Consider the following 20,305-nt stretch of genomic DNA (forward strand, 5'->3'; position numbering starts at 1 on the left):
GATGTCCTTACATAAAGCTCAAAATGATATTTCTGCTTTCAATATTTATCTGGGTACAGTAGATTAACATAAGGGGGAATCAAGTTTATTATTTCAAAAAATGATTACGAATGAAGAGATCCTTGTACTGTAATCTTGATTCAACTATAATCTAGTAATGTCATATTTTATTAATTAACTAAAATTAGCTGTAATCCTCATCATCAATTGAGTGCTTACTACATGTCACTCATTAATCATCGAAATTGGTAATTTCAGCTTATTCTCACAACAATCGTATGATTTTGGTACCACATGCAGGCCTATCATCTGGATGAGGAAACTCACACTTAGAAGGGTAGTTTCTCAAAAATTTTCGGTAGCTCAGTCTATTTGAACCCAGATTTACGTATCTTCGGAACCTAAACCTTTCACCGGAGAGTATAATGACATCTGTTAACAATCCATGGCAATAACAAACAAATACATTTATTTTTCAGAGCTTTTGAGCTTCAGGAGCTTGAAAACACTCTCAAAATCCAAAGTCTTATAAACACAAGATGAATTCATAGATGAGCAGATAATGGGATAAAACACACTCTCGTATTTATATTTTAAAAAATAGTGGACAGGGGCTTCCCCGGTGGCGCGGTGGTTGAGAATCTGCCTGCCAATGCAGGGGACACAGGTTCGAGCCCTGGTCTGGGAAGATCCCACATGCCGCGGAGCAACTAGGTCCATGAGCCACAATTACTGAGCTTGCGCATCTGGAGCCTGTGCTCCGCAACAAGAGAGGCCGCGATAATGAGAGGCCCGCGCACCGTGATGAAGAGTGGCCCCCGCTTGCCGCAACTAGAGAAAGCCCTCGCACAGAAACGAAGACCCAACACAGCCAAAAATAAATAAATTAATAAAAAAAAAGAGAGAAGTACTGATTTGCATAAAGAAATTTAAGTTCTAAAAAAAAAAAAAAATAGTGGACAAATAATGGGGCGATAAAGTTCAGAGATAGACATTTTCCAACAGACAGAAGAAAATAGTGGGTTTTCTGTAGGCATACCTTTCCGGTTGGTCTTTCTCCAACGTGCTACCAATTGTTGGAGACACTTGAAGTATTGATAGTTTGCTAAGTCGGATGGTCTTGTGAAAGCCTGTTCTGTATTTGGTCTAAATTTAGATTCAATATCCATCCCAGTAAGGATCTGAAACTCTAATACTTAACTGATTACTGCTCCTCCTCCTAAATGACACTGTAGGTCTTGATTCCTTCAGGCTAAAACATCGGGGATGTTTTTCTCAAGTTATAACCTTCACCTCTTGTTGAAGAGGGGTTGGGGTGGATGGTAAGACAGCTTTGTGGCTACTCATGGGCCAAGTGATCAGAAATTATCTTCAATATCTTATTACAAGCCATATCCCCCAGCACAAGGACCACAGATATATTCCCATTTAAGTGCAAAAACAGTTTCCAAAGCCGCAAATGCTAGAAATCTTAGGCATATACATTTTCAATCACTCCCTCCTTTTCGTCTCTCAATTAGGGCAACTAGACAAGACCATATTGGTATTCCTTACTTTCAACCAGTGTCTGTGGAATTCTAGCATGTATAAAGAAGACAACAGATCAACACCTATCTCCCTGGGAACATATTTATTTCAGTTAAAGGAAAAACAATACCACAGGACATTTTACAATTTCCAGGTTTTTTTGTAACCAGAGAACTTAAAAGAAACAGTCTTAACCACGGTGAACCAAAGAGGAAATGATGGTGAGAAGTCAGATTTTTGAGGCATTAAGCAATGACCTCTCAGAAAAGAAAGAAAGAGTCTTACAAGGAGGGGGAAACTTGGGAATTGAAATATATTAGACAACGCATCCTACGAGGTAAAAGAAAAAAGAAAGGTGGGTACTTTACCATGAGATTGAGAGAAAGTCCTGAATGGCCCACTTCTCATAATAATAAAGGAGGTGACACAGAGCTTCATATTCAAAGGACTTAATGAGGACAAACAGGGGAGTATAAAAAACAGAACAAAACAAACACCTCAGTCCCATGGTTCCCTTTCCATTTTCTCTCATTGCTCCCACCTGCTATGAGTTATCACTCACTCAAGCGTCATGTGAGGGGCACACTCGCAGCTTTGGCTTGGCCCGGGCAGAGCCATGTGACATGTTGGAGACACTTCAAACTTTTCTCAGCTTCCCTGTGCTTTGGAGCTACATGTCTATCAACTAAGATAGCTGTTCATCCAGAAAGTTTTCCCCATAGATTTCTACCTTGGCTCTTGGCTTTTTAAAGGAGGATGGACTTAAACAGTTCTTCCTATCCGGGCTTTTCACACATCCAGAATTTGCTTTGGGAAAGACAGCCCGGCAAGTCAGGGAGGGGACCCCTCAACACCTAAAGAATGTCAGGCACGGATATCTTCCTCCCGGTAGGTGTCACGTCTCTAAGGATCTCAGAAATGGGGACAGTTCAATCAGCTCGTTCCAAAAGAGGACAGAGTTTATTCTTCAGAGGCAGCAGGGAATGAATGCAACTTTCTGACCAGGAGTCGGGGTCAGGCTTCCTTAACTTGGGTGACCTGGATCAAGCTACCTCACCCCTCATGACTTTAAGTTCTGCATCCAAAAATGAATAGATCAATGCTTTTCAACCTTAGCTGCTGTGCAGACGCCTACATACTTGTCGAAATAGCTATCCAAACAGCAAGACCCTGTGGTATTAACAGTGCAACGGACACAGAGATGAATAAAACACAATGTATATTTTGTTAGTTGTTCTTAAAGTTTATTACCATTTCATCAAAAAATAATTCACTTTCGCTTCGACCATTCCCCTCAGCTCCCTGCTTTATTCCATTACTCAGCTGATTTACACAATTGCCTTCCTTCGCCTTCCTTCTTGTGAGTTGCCTCTTTCCCCTCTACAGAAACTGTGACTCTTTCCAGGAGTTTCTGAAGCTTTCCTTTTGCTAAATCCCAATGACTGCATTTTCTCTAAACATATTTCCCCTGACTCTCTGAGAAGTAAACAGAATTTACCCCCTTTTCCTGTTGAAACTCTCCCCTTCCGCTTCTCATTCTGCATTTTTCGGTTTCTGTTCTTAATTGCTGACTTCTCTTTTCCTGTTTCATCTGGGGAGTCTTCTTTCTTCTGGCAGCCCTAGCTTTGGTCATTTCCCAAGGGTGCTTCGCCCCTACTCGTCTTTCTCTAAGTTCCTTCTTTCGGTTAGGTTTCAGTATCTTTAGCCATCACTCGTGGGTTCACAGCTCTCAAATTCCCAAGTTCAGCCTCAACTTCTTTTGCAAAATTCAGTCCCTGTTTTCACCTCTCAGGTGTCTAGAAAACATTTGTCTTTACATGGACAGCCTGTCCTCTCTTTATATGCTCCAAACAAACATATCATTTATATCTTACAAACCGTCACACATTCTTTAGTCTTCAAAATTGTTTTGATAACTCTAGGTCTTTTGCTTTTCTGTATAAAATTTTGAATCAGTTTGTCAAATTTTACACACACACACAAACGTAGAAGGATTTTGATTCGGGTTGTGTTCAGTGTATAGACTGATTTGGGGAGAAATAACATTTTGATAATATTGGGTCTTCCTTCTGATGGATAAATATAGTATATTTTTCCATTTATGTAACTTATTTTTCAAAGTGGACTTCTCACATCAATGTTGTATAGTTTTTAGTCTTCAGATATTGTGTCTATTTTGTCAAAATTATTTCTAAGTATTTCCACATATTAATCATACTTCTAAAAATTCCCTATGTGATATATTCTCATCTCTGAATCTGGCTCTGTTTACTGCTTTATCTCTGCTTTCTTTCCTTCTTTCTTCCTTCCCTTCCTTCCTTCCTCCCTCCCTCCCTCCCTTCCTTCCTTCTTCCCCCCCTCATTCTCTCCCTTCCTCTTTCTATCATTCTTGTTTGAAGACTGGACATCAGTTACATACAACAGTAGAGACTGAGGTAAATACCAGCATGTATGCCCTTAAATGAGCACACCTATCTTTCTTCCAGATTGTTCGTGTGGGTGCTTGAGTCAATCTAGTTGGTAATCAAGCAGATTGGGCTTTGCTGTTGCTAATTGCCTTAGGCGAACGGAGCCTTTAAATTCCTTCTGTGCGGGGCCGCCATGACCCCGTGCCCTGCGCAGAGGCTGCGTGGCGCGAGGCTTTTTCTCATCGTCCCTGCTCCGACCTAAGCTTTCTGCAGGTGCTGCCCGACATCAACAGGTAAGAGTTCTCTTTACGTTCTTATTCATCGCCCAGTGATGAACTGCTGTCACTTGTTACCTGCTGCAGGGCTTGTGGTGGGCAGGGGAGTTCTCTATCCTCCTGTTCCGGCCTCGGGCAGGCGTGGCGCGCCGGCCACTTGGGGATGGGACACTGTCAGTGTTCCCACCCCTCCGCTGGGACGTGAGGAGGAACCCTCCTGTCTCTCCCGCAGAAGCAGAAGGGTTTTGTTTCTCTCTCTTCCCCAGCAGCCCGGTACCACTGTCTAGACTGGCAGCAGGAGTGTCTGCCCCTCCCCCAGCCGGGGATGGGGCTGCCCGTACCTGGGGGCAAACCTCTTTGCTTCTACGCAGAGGTTTACCTTTGCTTGTGACTGTGGGCAGGAGGGAAGTCTGTCCATCCTTGGTCCTTCAGTAGCTGGTGCCTGTTGTTTTGTTTCTCTATGAGGCAGTGAATTTTTGACCCTTTGGGACAGAAAGGTTGCCTGCCCGTTCCCTAGTGACTTGAGATGTTTACTCCATAGGAAAGAAGGTTCCAAGAAAGTGGGTGTGGTTTCACGCTGAGTGCCACTGAAAGGGGCTCTCTTGGGTCTCAAGCCCTGTTCCCAGTGTCTGATGAACACCGTGGAGGTCCATGAAAAAGCGCTTGCGAGCGAATGTGTACTTCCTTCAGGTCTGGGGCTCCCAGGTATTCTAGGTTGTCATGCTGGCCTGTAATTGGATTTTGGAAACTGGCTAAAATTTTGGTTGCTTTCTTACCTGCTGTTACAGCTGGCTGACGCGTCATTCCTGATTCTGCCCCAGGTGAAAATGTTTTGTTTGATGTCTCTTTAGAGTTGCTGTTACCCTTTGGAATTCTGTTCATTTGGTTGCCGTGTAACCTCTGTTTTGTGATAAGCTCAAAGGTTATGATTTTATAAATTATCTGGCTTTCCTGCCCTCATTCTTAGGGTGAGAGCAACATTCTCTTGTATTCTCATTTTAAGTAGAGGCAGAACCTGAGAGCTTTTGCTACTACCTATAAAGTTTGTATGTGGTTAAGATTTGTCAGACCAGACAGAATTTACTTTTATGTCTTTTTTGTTTGTTTAATCTCTCTTCCACATTCTGATAAAAAGTAAGTATTTCTTATGGCTCTGTACATCTTTATTTATCCCATTGCATTCTTTCAGCTAGCTGGGTTTCTTTCTCTTAATGGTTCACTAATGGCTTCAACACAATTTATTAACTAGATCAGTTTCCCCAATTATTTGCATCATACAATTTAAGGTATACTAAATTCCTACATGTATTCCTTCCTCTCCCCTGCCACCCTGGCCCCCGTGTTTTTATTTCTAGAACTCGTGGTATGATATATGTGGTCAGTTGTCTGCAAACATTAGATGCCGGTGATTCCTCCCACCCTTATATGTGGATTTTGCTCTTTCTGCAAGGGATGAAGACTATTTCCTCTTCCCTTCAGTATTCCCTGGCCTGAGAATTGCTTTGGTTGCTAGAAGGTGGTAGAAGTTATATACATCGTTTCTGGGCCTCGGGCTTAAGCGGTTTGGCAGATTTGGCCTTTTTTTGCTTGGAGTCTTGATTTACCATATAAATGAGTATGGTTACCCTGCTAGAGAGACCAGATGGAGCGAATGATGTCCTGAAGGGTGAAAGCCCACAGGAAGAGGAAGGACCTAGAAGATGAAAGAGGAGGAGAGGTCTCAGTATCCCAGCTACAGCTCAGCTGAGGGACCAGGTGTGTGAAGGAAGCCATTCTGGTTCGTCCAGACCAAACTGCATCCACCGGATGAAGGAGAGGCTTTCCTAGCTAAGACTTGGCAAACCAACTCACAGAATCGGGAGCAAATTAAATGATGTTTTTCAGTTGTTGTTATGCCACTGAATTTTGTGAGTGTGGTTGTGCCACAATAAATAACTGATGTGACCTGGATGTTTTCCAGTAAAGAACCAAAAATGTATTGAAAGAGAGAGATGATCAGTCAATGGTAGGAAACAGAAGACAATTGGAAATATTTGTTAGTAATTGTGGGGAATTTGCTAGAGGAATTCAAAAGGAGTACTCGTGAAAGCCCCTCAGTACTAGTGAAAGCTCAGAAAAGTTGGATAAAATTCATTTGTAAAAGCAGATCGATGCAAATTTTGGTCTGTAGTTACATCAAAATAATCGCACAACATTTTAGAACATCTTGAAACCAAATACGTTTGCACTTGGTTTCAATTAGCAGAAAATAGCATTGATGTTTTTATGCTATGTGGTCAGAGGTTTCCTCACAATTTGAGGTCTTGACTAGCACCCCACTTGTTCTTTAGGTAGCTGATTACAAGCATGGGTATTTTCTTCGGATAAGACTACCCTCTGGCCAAGTCAGGCCTTGTTCTCACTGTCATGGTGCGGGGCTGGGGGCAGTCAATTACTTCCACTCAACCCACCATTTTTTAAACCAACTGACTTTCTGTGTTTGTAGAGCATCAGGCAAGATGTGAAGGGAGACGATTAGAACCGTCTGCATCCCCAGTTAGAAACTCAGCAGCTCTGCAGGATGCAGAAGCAAAGCCAAGTTTTTGAAGGCAGGTTTAGGCGTGTCCCCTGCTCTTCCCCCCTGAGGTTTCTCTTGAAACTAGACAGCAGCCCTTACGAGGCAAACCCTAGGCAGCAGCTGTCCATCCTGGACCTCTGACTGCTGAGCTGTGCGTTGGCACTGAAGCACCTTCTCCACCCCCAGCACAGCCCAGAACTCTCTGGAGGCTGAGTATCCCAAATGACTGTATCCCATGCATCCATCTCATTGCAAAGCAACCCTAGAGTCGTGAAGGGAAGCATGGTGTCCTGTGGGAAGTGTTCCCGGGGCCTACAGAGACATGAGGATGGGGGTGGGTAGCTGTGACGTTTGCCATCACTCAGGAGTTATTTCCCATTTACAAGACTGCGATCAGATCCTGACCATTTATTCTACCCACAGTGACACGACAGGAAAGGAGACGTGTAATGGAAAATTTTTTCTACCTGGGTCTTTTTACGATTTCAGCAAAGAAATAAACATCCTCATTTTTCACAGGAGAAGAGAACTTGTGAAACATACATCCAGCGAGGCTTTGCAGCCTTTCAAGTGGAGAGGGATTACAAAAGCTGCTGCTTCAGAGTCTAAGCCTTTTCAACCTAAAAGCTGCCCCTCTGAGGTCATTTACTTTCATGTTACCGAAAGCATGGGTGAATCTTTAAAAAGTAATAAAATTCAAATAGCACCCACTGGGGACTAGGAGATAGGCTTTCAGAACAGGTGGATTCATTTAATTTCAGTCATGTTCAGTTTAAAGAGAGAGCAAGAGAGGGAAGCCAGACAGAAGCTGAGTGGAGAAAGCTGGGTTGTTTTGAGAGAAATGACCTTCAAGGGTCCTCCTCTTAGGTACGTGTCTCACAAACCCACGAAAGTAGACAAAAAAGCAGTGCCACTGAGGAAGAAAAACATTCTGCTGGGGCACACCCAAAACAAGCATCTCCCAACCATCACAACTGTGCATCTTAATATTTCCTCTTTTCCACAAAAGGAGGAGAGTTTTGTACATGACTAAGACACATCACATTGTGCCTCTTTTCTGAATGAATTATGTGAAAAAGAGAAAAACAAAACACAGAGCCTGAAGCTTCCTAATTCTCGAAGAAAATGAAAGCCCAAAGCAGCTTGAGATTATAATCCACATATTTTCGGGTTGGTTTTCAGTCATTTTTTAGCTAGGGACTATGATATTTGCAAACATAACGTTCCAGGACATGAAAGATAATAAAAGAAAGCCAAATGTGTTTTCTACTCAGCCCCGTCCCTGGATGTGAATGGCCACACGTGAGCTACATCTCCAAGCTCAGCGGGGAAGTGGTGGATAAGGAGGGTTAATGTCACATATGCCAGTGAAGCACACAGCCAGCTCCCTCCAAGGTTTTCACTCTACATCTACTTCCTTGATGAGTACATGCTGGGAAAGACTCAGAATATTATTTGGAGACTTGGGATTAGTACCTAAAACAGCAAGAGAGGAGCCGGAAACATTTGATTTAACCCAGTTGGTGAAAGGAATCTCAAAGAAGAAACTGTGAGTTGCGAGAGGCTATAGGCTCTTTCCACTCCTAGCTCTCTGTAACATGAATATAAACAGATTCCTAGCTCTGATTCCCTCAGGCTTATTTCCTTCTTGAGGGAGAAGTGTTTACGTTCAAAGACATGGAGAAAGTATAGACGATTGGCCCTTAAAAATCTCTCTACTGCCCTCCTAGTTCTTCTGCCGGAGTCTGCTACATTCTCTCTCCCTTCCGTAAAGTTTCTGCCCACATAGAACCCAGAGTATATACGGTAAATGCTTTCCATATGAACATAGACTTAAAGCAATCAATAGGGACACAAGACAGCTAGAAAAAGTATCACTAATATATATGGAGTATATAATAGGTGTGTGGCCTTATGCTGTGAACTTGATAAACACGATTTTTCTTTAAGCTTCACATGTGCTCAACAGAGCATTTGCTAGTATTGCCATCCCGTAAGCAGAGAGAGATCATTGGATTTTAGCGCTGAACTGTTAACTACTGCAGTACACTGAGTGTAGCTGACCCATATGTATAATTTGGGATTTTGTCCTGGGTAGAATTTTTCATTTTGGTATCATTAAATTTTGTAAAGGCAAAAGTGACCCCCCAAGTAACCATCTTTTTCTTCTGCAAAGCAGACAACACCCCTCTCAAATAGAAGGAATTCATTGTTGAACCTGTGTTACACTGGGCCCGGGCATTTAGAGTTTCAGATTGGCAGGGGCAAGCACTGATTTTTCTAGGAAAGACACCGCGGCTCAAAGTCACTGCATGCTTGTCTAATCTCTTCCAAGCAAGGCCCTGATTCACTTGCTTACAGGTTCAACCAAATTTTTAACGTGGAGACCATAATCCTGTAATCAGAGGTCTTTTCGTTGTCATGTATCCCACAAAGATCCTATAACCCTGGCGTCATGTTTGCTTATAAACAGAACATGTGTTTCATAGGGTGTGAAAATGCGAACAGAAGTGGCTTTCTTCGTTTTGTCAGCCTACTTTTTTAGAGGGCGCTGGTAACCCGGCAGAGCAAGACCAACAGCTTGGGCTGGAAGCCTATATTCTGTGGCTTTTTCATTAAGTGCTAGAGCAGGAGATTAACTTAGCCTGAGTTTTGCATTTGTGTTCCCTACCAATGCCGAGAGGTCTTAGGAGCAAAAGCATATTTGACGTCTATTTATCCTTGTCAGGGGGTTGTCAGCGGAGCGAAGGTGATACTGATGAGAGTGAGGTCCTTTGAGGAGGAGGTGGTGGGGAACTGGATATAGCTGCTTTCTTCTGTTTTCAAGTCTCTCTACTGTTTGCCAACAGGTTAAGTTTCTCCTGCCTCTGTCATCACTTCCCAACCTCTCCCCTCCTGCAGGGCATTTGGTGATACCAGAGGAGTTGGGGCTTAACTGGTGGTGGTGATGACAGGGGATATGGCAGAGATGCACGTTTTGGTGTCCACTTGCTGTAGTTGCAAGTATTTTTTCCTTGGCCTTTTAAAATTTATGTTGGCGCACGGTGGTTGAGAAGGAGAAGGCTGGGCCTTTTAAAAGAATATCCTCTGTTATATTCCTCAAATGTGAGAGAGCAGATAAAGAAAGGTTACAGATGCCAAAGAAGTATGGAAGCTGAAGATGTCCAATGGAATCATAAGGAATAAAGACTCATAATAGCCTGAGTATAATAGCCTGAGCAATCTATTAGGGCAAAAGTTGGCATCAGAGGACACCAATAGTTTATTGACCTATCACTTAGATTCTAAGTCTTTGAGATCTGAAAACTCTGATATGGCTTTATCAATTACTATAATCCATTGTTGGGAAAAAGTGAGAAATGTATTTAAATCAAGTTTTCAGTCTCAAGTTCCAAATTTGTAAATGAGCTCTCCAGGGCCATGTTTCCTGAGCTTAAAAAGGAATAAGTACCCTCATTTTCTGAAAGCGAGTACCTAAGATACTTCTAAAAGACAGAGGTTATTTGGAATTACTCTGGGCTTGAGCACCTGCAGGTGTGCACACACTCTCACACCCATAACTGCTTTCTTCCTTCTTCCCCATCAATTTTTCGTTCCTACTTCTACAGTTTGAGTCCTTAATACGTGCCAAGCATTGTGCAAAACGGGTTACCTGGATTGTCCTGGTAATCGTCCGAGGTATACACTGTCTGTATCCCCATTTTACAGATGGGACACCCAAGGCACAGAGTGGTGAGCCAGGTAGTAGCTGAAGTCTGTTTCTTGAGCCTGTGCTTTCACTACCATCCAGCTGTCCTTCCCAACTAATAAGACTAACAATCTACACTCCCTTTGTTGCATTTATTTTCATTCATAGCCACATTTTAAAAAATTAATGTTTTAAGAAATTGTTTTAAAATGCTTTCCATCTATTTACCTGTGGAAAAGTGGATTTCTAGCCATCATCGCCCAGTGATGACTTTTATAGTAATAAACTCCCTGTGTGAATGGTTAGGTATGTAGATAGGTCTATATATATAGGTATGTAGATTTATAGATCTATAGCTCTATATAGCAATCTAAAAGTAGCTGATTTGCCTGCAAAGGAATAAAAATTAAGTAACATGGATGAGGGTGAGAGGGTTGATCTGTTGAAATTTCATATGTATACTTATATTCCCTAATCAAAAGCAATTTTAAATCTAATCAAACAATAAGAACAAAACAGAAATTTATTCTCCTGGAACAATGTTGGCTCTCAATTAGGTAAGAAATGACTTGGGATAATTTTTATGGACCATCAATAAAACATTATTAGGAACATCTTTTCTATTTTTTGCAACTTAATTGCCATTAACAGTGAATTCAATTCCAGTGATCAGTTTATCACGTTTTAATTCTTCTAACATGTGTCATCTTTCTTACCCTTAAACAAAAATAGATGAGTTTTGTTTAGGTGCCTTGGCATTTACCATTCTACAAACTAATGCACGCTTTACTAATTCTCACTCAAAAGTGCAAGCTTCTAACTTATAAAGCTCAACTTGATAAAGCACTACCCGGCAGGCTGCCTGTCGTAGGACAGAAAGGCATGACTGAGTTTCTTGGAGAGCTTTAGCTAACGTCACGATGCTGCCCTTCAGTTCTCTGAATGTGTATTCACTCACTAGTTCTCTCATTCTTTCAGCTTTGTGCAGGGTTATTAGGTTCTTTTCAGATGTCCAGTTACCTTCAAGTCACGACAGTGTATGAAGAGTTATGGGAGCAAAGGAAGGCATTTCAGCAGACGGACACAAAAGCAGTTCTGTTAACCTATTAAATTCCAGGAGCCCCAGCTGCTCCTCACTCTGGATCAAATGGTGGGCATGGCAGGCTCTATCGTGGCATAAAATACCAGGCATTCTTTTAGACTCAGATGCAACTTAGTTTAGGTTTCTATTTGATCGCTGAATCATCCTTTTTGTAGCCAGCTGGTGTTTTTGGCTATAATATATAAACAATTTTTGGATGAATCATGCTTGGGCCATTCTAGACATCTCACCTGACTGAATAACTCGATCTGTTTTTCAGTTTCACTTTTAAAAGAATTGATTACATAGCCCTTAGCGTGCATAACCTCTGTTGTGCCTATAGGGGCCTAATAAAATACACATTCATAAAATATTCTCCAGGCAGGAAAAACAAATTGCATGTCTGATCATCATGGGTCGCACTGTACAAAACGGCTAAGACTCTGGGCTCTAGGATTTCATTGCCTGGATTTGAATACTGGATTTGCCCCTAGTTAGCGCTGTGTCCTGGTACAAGATCATTAAATTTCTCTAATCCTCAATTGACTCATTTATAAAGAGGGTTTGTGGTGAGGATTAAAGCGTACAAAGTGAATAAAGCTCTTAGTACAGAGCATGGCATCTGGTAATCACTAAATAAATGTTCACTCTTATTTTTGTGGTTGGTGCTCTTATTTTATTTCCTCCAGTTGTAGTGAGCAATAATTGACCATACATCATTGTATCAATATAAGGTTAAGGCATACAGTAGGATGGTTTGATTTCCATATATTGTGAAATGATGATCCCAAGAGACTCAGCTAACATCCATCATCTCATATAGACATAAAACAAACAAAAAAATTCTCCTTCCAATGAGCGCTCTTAGGATTTATTCTCTTAACAGCTTTCCGATGTATAATACAGCAGTGTCTATCATAGTCATCCTGTTGTACATTACATCCCCAGAATCACTTATCTTACAATGAAATCTGTATCTCCCCAACCACTTCCCTCCAAGCCCCTCTCCCCACTTTGTCTCTGACACCCCACGTCTGATCTCTTTTTCTGTGAGTTTTGTTTGCTTCAATTCTGTATACGAATGAGATCGGTATCTACCTTTCTCTGTCTGACTTATTTCACTTAGCACAATGCCTTCAAGGTCCATCCTTGTTGTCACAAATGGTAGGGTTTCCTCACTTTTTATGGGTCAGTCATATTCCATGATATATCACAACTTCTTTATCCATTCATCCATCAGTGGACACTTGGGTTACTTCCATGTCTTGGCTCTTGTGTGGTTGATACCCTTGATGGTGTGGAAGAGGCAGGAGGGCAGTGGGATGCCACAAGGTCAGCCTCTGCGAGGATAACAGAGAAACTCAAGCAGCTACTCTGTAAGGGGGGGTTGAAACAAGAATTTCCTCTGATGCCTCTCATTTCTCATCCTGCATGCAGAGTCCTCAAGAATACACTTCTTTTTTAATTATTTTTATTTTTTTTATTATTTATTTTTGGCTGTGTTGGGTCTTCGTTTCTGTGCGAGGGCTTTCTCTAGTTGCGGCGAGCGGGGGCCACTCTTCATCGCGGTGCGCGGGCCTCTCACTATCGCGGCCTCTCTTGTTGCGGAGCACAGGCTCCAGACGTGCAGGCTCAGTAGTTGTGGCTCACGGGCCCAGTTGCTCCGCGGCATGTGGGATCTTCCCAGACCAGGGCTCAAACCCGTATCCCCTGCATTGGCAGGCAGATTCTCAACCACTGCGCCCCCAGGGAAGCCCAAGAATACACTTCTAACCTAGACTTAATTCCAAGTCCTTCCCCACCCAAGCCTTCTGCTTTAATCAGAGGGCTCTGATCTGACTCATCTCTGAACTTGCCTTGGGGAGAAATGCTATCCCCTCTTAAACCTGGGTCATTCAAATTCCTTCATCCTAAAAAAGCCGGCTCAAATTTCATGTCGGTGAAGCTCTTCCCAAACATTGTATCCTTCCGTCTCCTTTCCCAAATGCCAGTTGAATAATTAAATTACTTTTGCCACTCATTTTGGTGGTGTATTGGCCATCTAGGCTGCCGTGACACATGCCCACACATTCTGTGGCTTAAAACAATATAACCTTACTATCTTATAATCTTGTTGGTCAGGAGTCTGACGTGGGTCTCATGTGGCCAAGACCGAGGTGTCAGCAGGGCTCTGTTCCTTCTTATTAGGAATCCCTTTTCTTGCTCATTCAAGTGTTGGCAGGCTTAACTTCCCTGTGGTTGTAGGGCTGAGGTCCCTGCTTCCTTCCTGGTTGTTGGCTGGAGTCTGCCCTTAGTTCCCAGAGAATTCGCTCAGGTCCCTGGACCTGTGGCCTTTTCGTCTCAGATCACAAATAGGACTACTCATCTTCTCATGCTGCCATCTTTAGGTTCACGGTTCTGCCTTTTCCAAATTTTAGAACTCATGATTAGGTTGGGCCTACCAGGGTAACCCAGATAATCTTCCCAACTCAAGACCTGTCATCTAAGTCAGATTTGAGAAGTCTTTTTGCCCTGTTAGGGCACAGACGTTGTTTGAGGGGCTGTTATTCTGTCCACCCAGGTGATTTGTCAAAATCCATTTAGGATTTTAATTACACATAATCAAGTCTGAATTACATGTGCTTTTTCAGTTGTGTAAGTGTCTTGCCTCCCTGTCAAGATCCTGGATTATAGGGAGGGATGAGGGGTGTTTCACAGTTATTCTGTAGCATTAACCTGAGCTATCTTAGGGCTCTCAGTGATGGAGAAGACACTTGAGCAGGTCGCTGAGCCATAGGTCCAAGAGAGTCTTCAAGCTCTTTTTTTTAATTTTATTGAAGTATAGTTGATTTACAATGTTGTGTTAATTTCTTCTGTATAGCAGAGTGACTCAGTTATACATATATATGTATAACTTTTCATATTCTTTCCCATTAGCGTTTGTCACAGGATACTGAATACAGTTCCCTGTGCTATATAGTAGGATCTTGCTGTTTATCCATTCTATAAATAATAGTTTGCCTCTGCTAATCCCAAACTCCCAATCCTTCAATCCCCCACCCCTACCTCCCTTCCCCATTGGAAACCACAAGTCTGTTCTCTATGTCTATGAATCTGTTTCTGGTTCATAGATATGTTCATTTGTGTCGTATTTGAGATTCCATGTATAAGTGATATCATATGGTATTTGTCTTTCTGACTCATTTCGCTTAGTATGATAATCTCTAGGTCCATCCATGTTGCTACAAATGGCATTACTTCATTCTTTTCTATGGCTAAGTAATATTCCACTGTGTGTATATGTGTGTGTGTGTGTGTGTGTGTGTGTGTGTATATGTGTGTGTGTTTGTGTGTGTATATACACACAATATAAAACATTTTCTTTATCCATTCATCTGTCAATGGACATTTAGGTTGTTTCCATGTCTTGGCTATTGTGAACAGTGCTGCGGTGATCATAGGGGAGTCTTCAGGCTCTTAATTTGAGATCTTAAAGAGTCAAGTTTATAAAGGATTATTTTGTAATGGGGAGAAGAATCTGAGGTGCCTTCTGCTACAGACTTTTCCTTAGGCAAGTGCCATGAACTTGACCATGCTTGCACTGACTTAAGTAACAGGTGTCATGATCTTGAAGCTGAACTTCAAGGTTGAGTTTATTGGCTTAGAAGAAATGTTTGCTGTAGCAGCATGTATTAAAATCATGCATTGCAGCAGTGGCAAAGGAGTAAAGTACTCATTGCATGACAGACATTCCTTGTCCAGGAAACTGTGTTTAAATGTCCCTCATGTCTGCATAATTTATGAAATTTATGAGTGGGGCAATTACTTTATCTCACCCTGAGTAATTTATTAAAATATTAGAGCCGCCCTTCTTAGCTTTTCCTTCTGCCACTCGCTCATAATTCTCCCTACTATCCTGGGACTCTAAATATGAAAACAGTTAAAAACAATTTTTCAAGCCTTTACACAAGTTTCGTTTCTCTAGAATTTTATTTCTTCCTATTTCTCACCAGAAAAGCTTCTAATTATCTGCTGAAACCTCACTGAAATTCTTCTATAGGGAAGCCTTCCTTTATCCCTTCTCACCTACATAAAATACAAAGCATATCAGAGTTATTTTGTATTCCTAGAAACCAGTGCCATATTTGACACCGTAAGTCCAAACTATGTGTGTGCATCAATTGACGAATACCTACCATTGAACAAATACATTGTCAAGGTTACATCTTTGGACTTTTGCTATAGAATATTATCCTAATCAATTGTTGGCTTTTCCCCAGTATGATTAATGTTATTTGATTTTCCTTGTTTCCTCAGTGTTTATAATGATTCTTGAGATGATGAGATCTAATTGACAACTTTGAATTTAGCGAAATCTTTCTTCTGTTGAAGACCTAGTAAAAACATTGTTCTGAAACACTTCTGGCACAAATGTATATTAGATCTATTCAAGGAAACAGTAGAACGGAAGTATTTATCTCAAAGCTAATAAAGAGCTCTAATGTTCAGCTGACCTTATCTATTACTCTAAGTGTCTGTAACATGCTGAATCCCACCTTCTACATAAAGTAGAAATGGCCTGAGTCATTACAGACTAGTATTTATCACTCTGTGACCAGTGGTAGACCATGTTTAACCGTGACATTATCTACCTCTATCCTAGTTTAAATTTTTTAAAAAGTGGCTTTGACTCTCACTCAGATAACGTTTTGCATCTTCCCAATGCAAAACAGATCCACTGTTTGACTTTCTGACGACATTTTAAATTCCCTCATTTGGAGTTAGTAAACTTTACATAAACACTGAAGGTGGAATGGGGTAAAAGGTCACCAAATAAAAATATATATTATTAGTTTCTGTAGCACATTTTGTTCCGAGGCAAATCCTCAATATAATAAAATCATTTAGGAAAAAACAACTACTGCTAGCTTGCACTTGGCAAGTGACCACGGATCTCAATAATGTTTTCTCCCGGAAACCAAAAAAAACCCCAAAAAACAAAGATCTCAGAAAGGCCTGTTGTTTTGACAAGCGGTGAAACGCAATTGCATTCCTACATGTTGAGTAGCAGTTGGTACATTATAAATGGTTAATGCGGGTGTGATTCCAAGAGGTATTAGAAATAGTAGTCGGTAGCACACTACAGCTCAGCAATTCTGCACATAACCAAGAGTTGGGTAGCGTCCACAGAGAGTATTTATTATGTTTCCAGGCACTTGAGAATATGTTTCTGGAAGCAAAATGAGATGATGATGAGAGAAATTATGTGATGAACAGTGCCAAAATAGGTATAAAGGAAAACTATTCACTGGGAAAAACAAATGCACTTGGGCATGGCAGACATTTCTAACAATCTGTATACCTATAGGAAGTAGCCCGTTCAGATTTTAAGAAAAACAAAATGGTATTAGCAACGGCCATAAAACTACAAAAGTCTAGTTCATATTTGACCATGTGTTTCTTCAAACCCCTCACTTTGGTTATACATACATAGGGCATGTATGTACCATTCTGTAGTTTTAGATTAATCGTTTTAATGAGGACCTGTTTTAGCCTCCTGGCAAATAGTCTTTCTCCAATCCCCCAAATACAGAGACACACGGAACTGAACACCATGCCTCATTCACCCTTGGATTGGCTTGGAATCTCAGCTGTTCTCATGGCTTCCTTGTCAAGTGTACCAAAACCTAGATGGCTTCACGTTCTTTTCTCTGGGACCCAAGTGCTCTCCGCAGCTTTTGTTCCCCATATGCAGCTGCCTATTGCCATCTCCACCAGAGTTTCCCACCATCATCTTTCCTCTTCATGGAGATCTCTGCTCTGGGCTTCCCCACTTATCCTCTTTCTCCTAGGCACTCAGGATCAAAATCCAGAAGTCTTCTTTATCCCTTCCTTTCTTACTTACAATAGCTGCTCAGCCTCTAGAACCTGCATAGAGACCCCATACTCTCCCTTCCATCTGTCCAGCCTCTTTCATTGACATGTCTCTAGCTTATCACTTCAGACCTCAACTAGTAAGCATTGTGATTACTGGTCTGCCTGACGTGACCTCTTCCCCCTCTTACTTGATCCTAGGCATTAACCACCAAAAAACAGACGCTCACGTGGAACACCACCGCCAAGTTAAAAAGAAAATCTTCGGTGTTTTCACTTTGCTTGCAGGAGAAATCTAAACAGCTTTGCCTGACATTTATCAAGTATACACACTGAACTCTATCCTTATTCAGTATTCTTGGGGAGGGGCTTCAACATTATTCTGTATCATTGCTCACATCATTCATCTTTTCTGGAATGTTCTTCCCAACGCATCTTTATTTACCAAAGCCATACTATTTTCCATAAAATGCAATTCTAGTCTGATCATGTTGGAAGACCAAAAAAATCATTCAATTTGGTTTAAGTTGAAAAATATTTTTGAGAGTCTGTCATTATTAATCAGACCCTTCACGTAGGGAAGTTTTTCATTCAATGGAAGGAAAATGTGGGAGAAGCAGGGCAGTGGTTGTCTGCATTTTGATATGGGAGGTGAGTAATGTGTATGCATTTCCTGAATGGTGGGTGGCAGATGACCAATGGTGGGTGGCTTTGAGACCAAAGCCTACATCCTTTGACTCCCAGTTAACGTCTTTACCCTATAATGTAAGTGGAGACATCATGGTATGCTCATTAAGTATAGACACATCAGGAGGTCTGGAATTCAAACCTGGCCCTGCCACTTATTAGAAATGTAAAGTTGAACATGTCATCTAATATAGCTTCCATTTCCCAATCTGTGAAATGAGCCCAACAGGTCTGTCATGAGGTTAAAACAAGGTAATGCAGGTAAAGTATTGAGCACAACACCTGCCATGAAGAAAGCCCTCAGTAATGAAAGCAGCTGTTACTGCAACACTATGACTGGATAAAATTGACTTCTCCAAAGATTAGAAGAATGACATCCCCAAACGCCAGTGGCTTAAAGGTGGAGCTCTTTTCAACTTCATGGTTAAGATTATGTTTATGTCTTAACTAAGACCAAAGGTGCTTTCCCCTCCCACTCTAAATGAGATGGGTGAATGACACCTCCTGCAATCAAATACAATTACACAAGTCCAACAGTTCATTTTATATTTGGCATGTATTCCTTGGGCAAACATAATTTCAACCAACTGTTGGTGGTTAACAGCGGTTTACTCCTAGAACTAAAATTCTTCCTTTGCTCTCTATGTCTCTCACCAGTCCAGGCCATGCAAACTGGAGCTACGGTGCACACACACTTTCCAAAAAAATTCTGTTTCATACCACCAATGACTGCTTAGCCCGGAAAGCCCACAATTTAATTATTGGATTAACCACACTTTTCATCTCCTTGAACCAGCTGTCCAATTGCCAAATTGTACCAACAGAGAGAAGTGACGTTCAGCTTTTGAAGAAATTCTAAGTCATTACAAGTAGTTAGCAGTAAGCAGTATAGCAATGACTAAAGACTTATTTTGGACTTAGACTCTCTGAGCTGAAATCCCGGCTGTCCACTGCTGTGGGATTTTGAGCATGTCACACTGTACCTTTCTGTACTGGCTTCTATTTCATTTTTTTATCTTGTATAATTACTGAAGTGTATATGCGAAATGTATATAAATCACTCAGCAGAGTTTCTGTAATTGAAGCATGTAAAGCCTAAATGATATTATCATTATGGTTTATCCAAAGATATGTCATCTCTGATAGCAGCTACTGAATTCTGTTCTCTCTCCTGCAGACTCATGAGTTTCTCACTTTTCCTTATATTTTCCTCATATTTTCCTCAAGTAAGCTAAAAAGAATTTGGCAAAGTTCCAAGTGGGTCAACCCCAATCTATCAGAAGGCAGTGGAGGGGCAGGATGTATAGCAGAGGGTTGAAGGTCTTACCAGAAATGTGCACCCTTAGGAATATTAGATGTGGAGCTCAATGACTTAAATCTGAGGCAGTGCATACAATACCAAGTTGCAACACCTGTTACTGATGGTATTTGAACAAATATCTACTAATAATGAATCGAATGTGCTTTGCCTTTCCATAAAGGGGATCTTGTTAAGTGGGTCTTATTATTCTTGGAAGTGTGATAAGACTTGGAGAACCAGTGCCCTTCTGGAGAACATCCCGATGACATCCCCATCGTGCTTTCTGGAGCTGGACCACAGACAATTATTTAGAGAGATTCTTGGGTATGTAGCCCATCAGCTCTTGGATGGTGCTTCAGAAGTCACGGGGGTCGCCTACCTGAGCTGCTAAGAAGGGGAATATTCTACATCAGGCTTTAAAATGTGTAGCATATAACGCCCTGAAGTCTCTCCAATCATATTCTGGTCTAGCCTTTGCCTTAATTATGCAGAGATCCATAGAAAGCACTGTAAATTGTGTAGTTCCCTACCATATGAAATTTCTCCTAATTCACATGTGACTCTTTGGTCAAATATATTTCTATAGGACTATATCTGTTGTACTAAAGAAATGTGTTCAGAAATATGACATTACAGAGAAAATAATCGTTATCACTTTACATATTTTTGACCCACACAACCCTTGTATCATGAGTTCACTTGATCCTTAAAATCATCTTTGATACCTGACAGGTGTCTTGCCAAAGCCACACAGCCAATAAATGGCAAACCAGGCCTTGAACCCAGGACCTGTGACTTGAAATTCACTATGCTTCATCATACCTCATTCTCCCTAAGCCATAGATTATATCACTCATGGAACTGTAAGCTTAAAAAAGACCCTAAACCACCTCTCCTTCTCCCAACTACGCATGCTCCCTGCTATCTGC

General features: G+C 41.4%; 1 long non-coding RNA gene across 1 annotated transcript in view; it reads right to left on the bottom strand.

Annotated features, from left to right (window-relative positions):
- LOC309650936 overlaps positions 1–14,833 on the bottom strand; it is a 43,757-nt gene extending 28,924 nt beyond the window's left edge. Inside the window, exon 1 of the long non-coding RNA XR_014257836.1 lies at positions 1,896–14,833. This is a non-coding gene — a long non-coding RNA (uncharacterized lncRNA). The remainder of the gene's footprint in view (positions 1–1,895) is intronic.
- Positions 14,834–20,305: the final 5,472 nt, after the last annotated feature.

Source organism: Balaenoptera physalus (assembly GCF_965194825.1).
Source record: "Balaenoptera physalus genome assembly, chromosome: 20".
NCBI classification, from domain to species: Eukaryota; Metazoa; Chordata; class Mammalia; order Artiodactyla; family Balaenopteridae; genus Balaenoptera; species Balaenoptera physalus.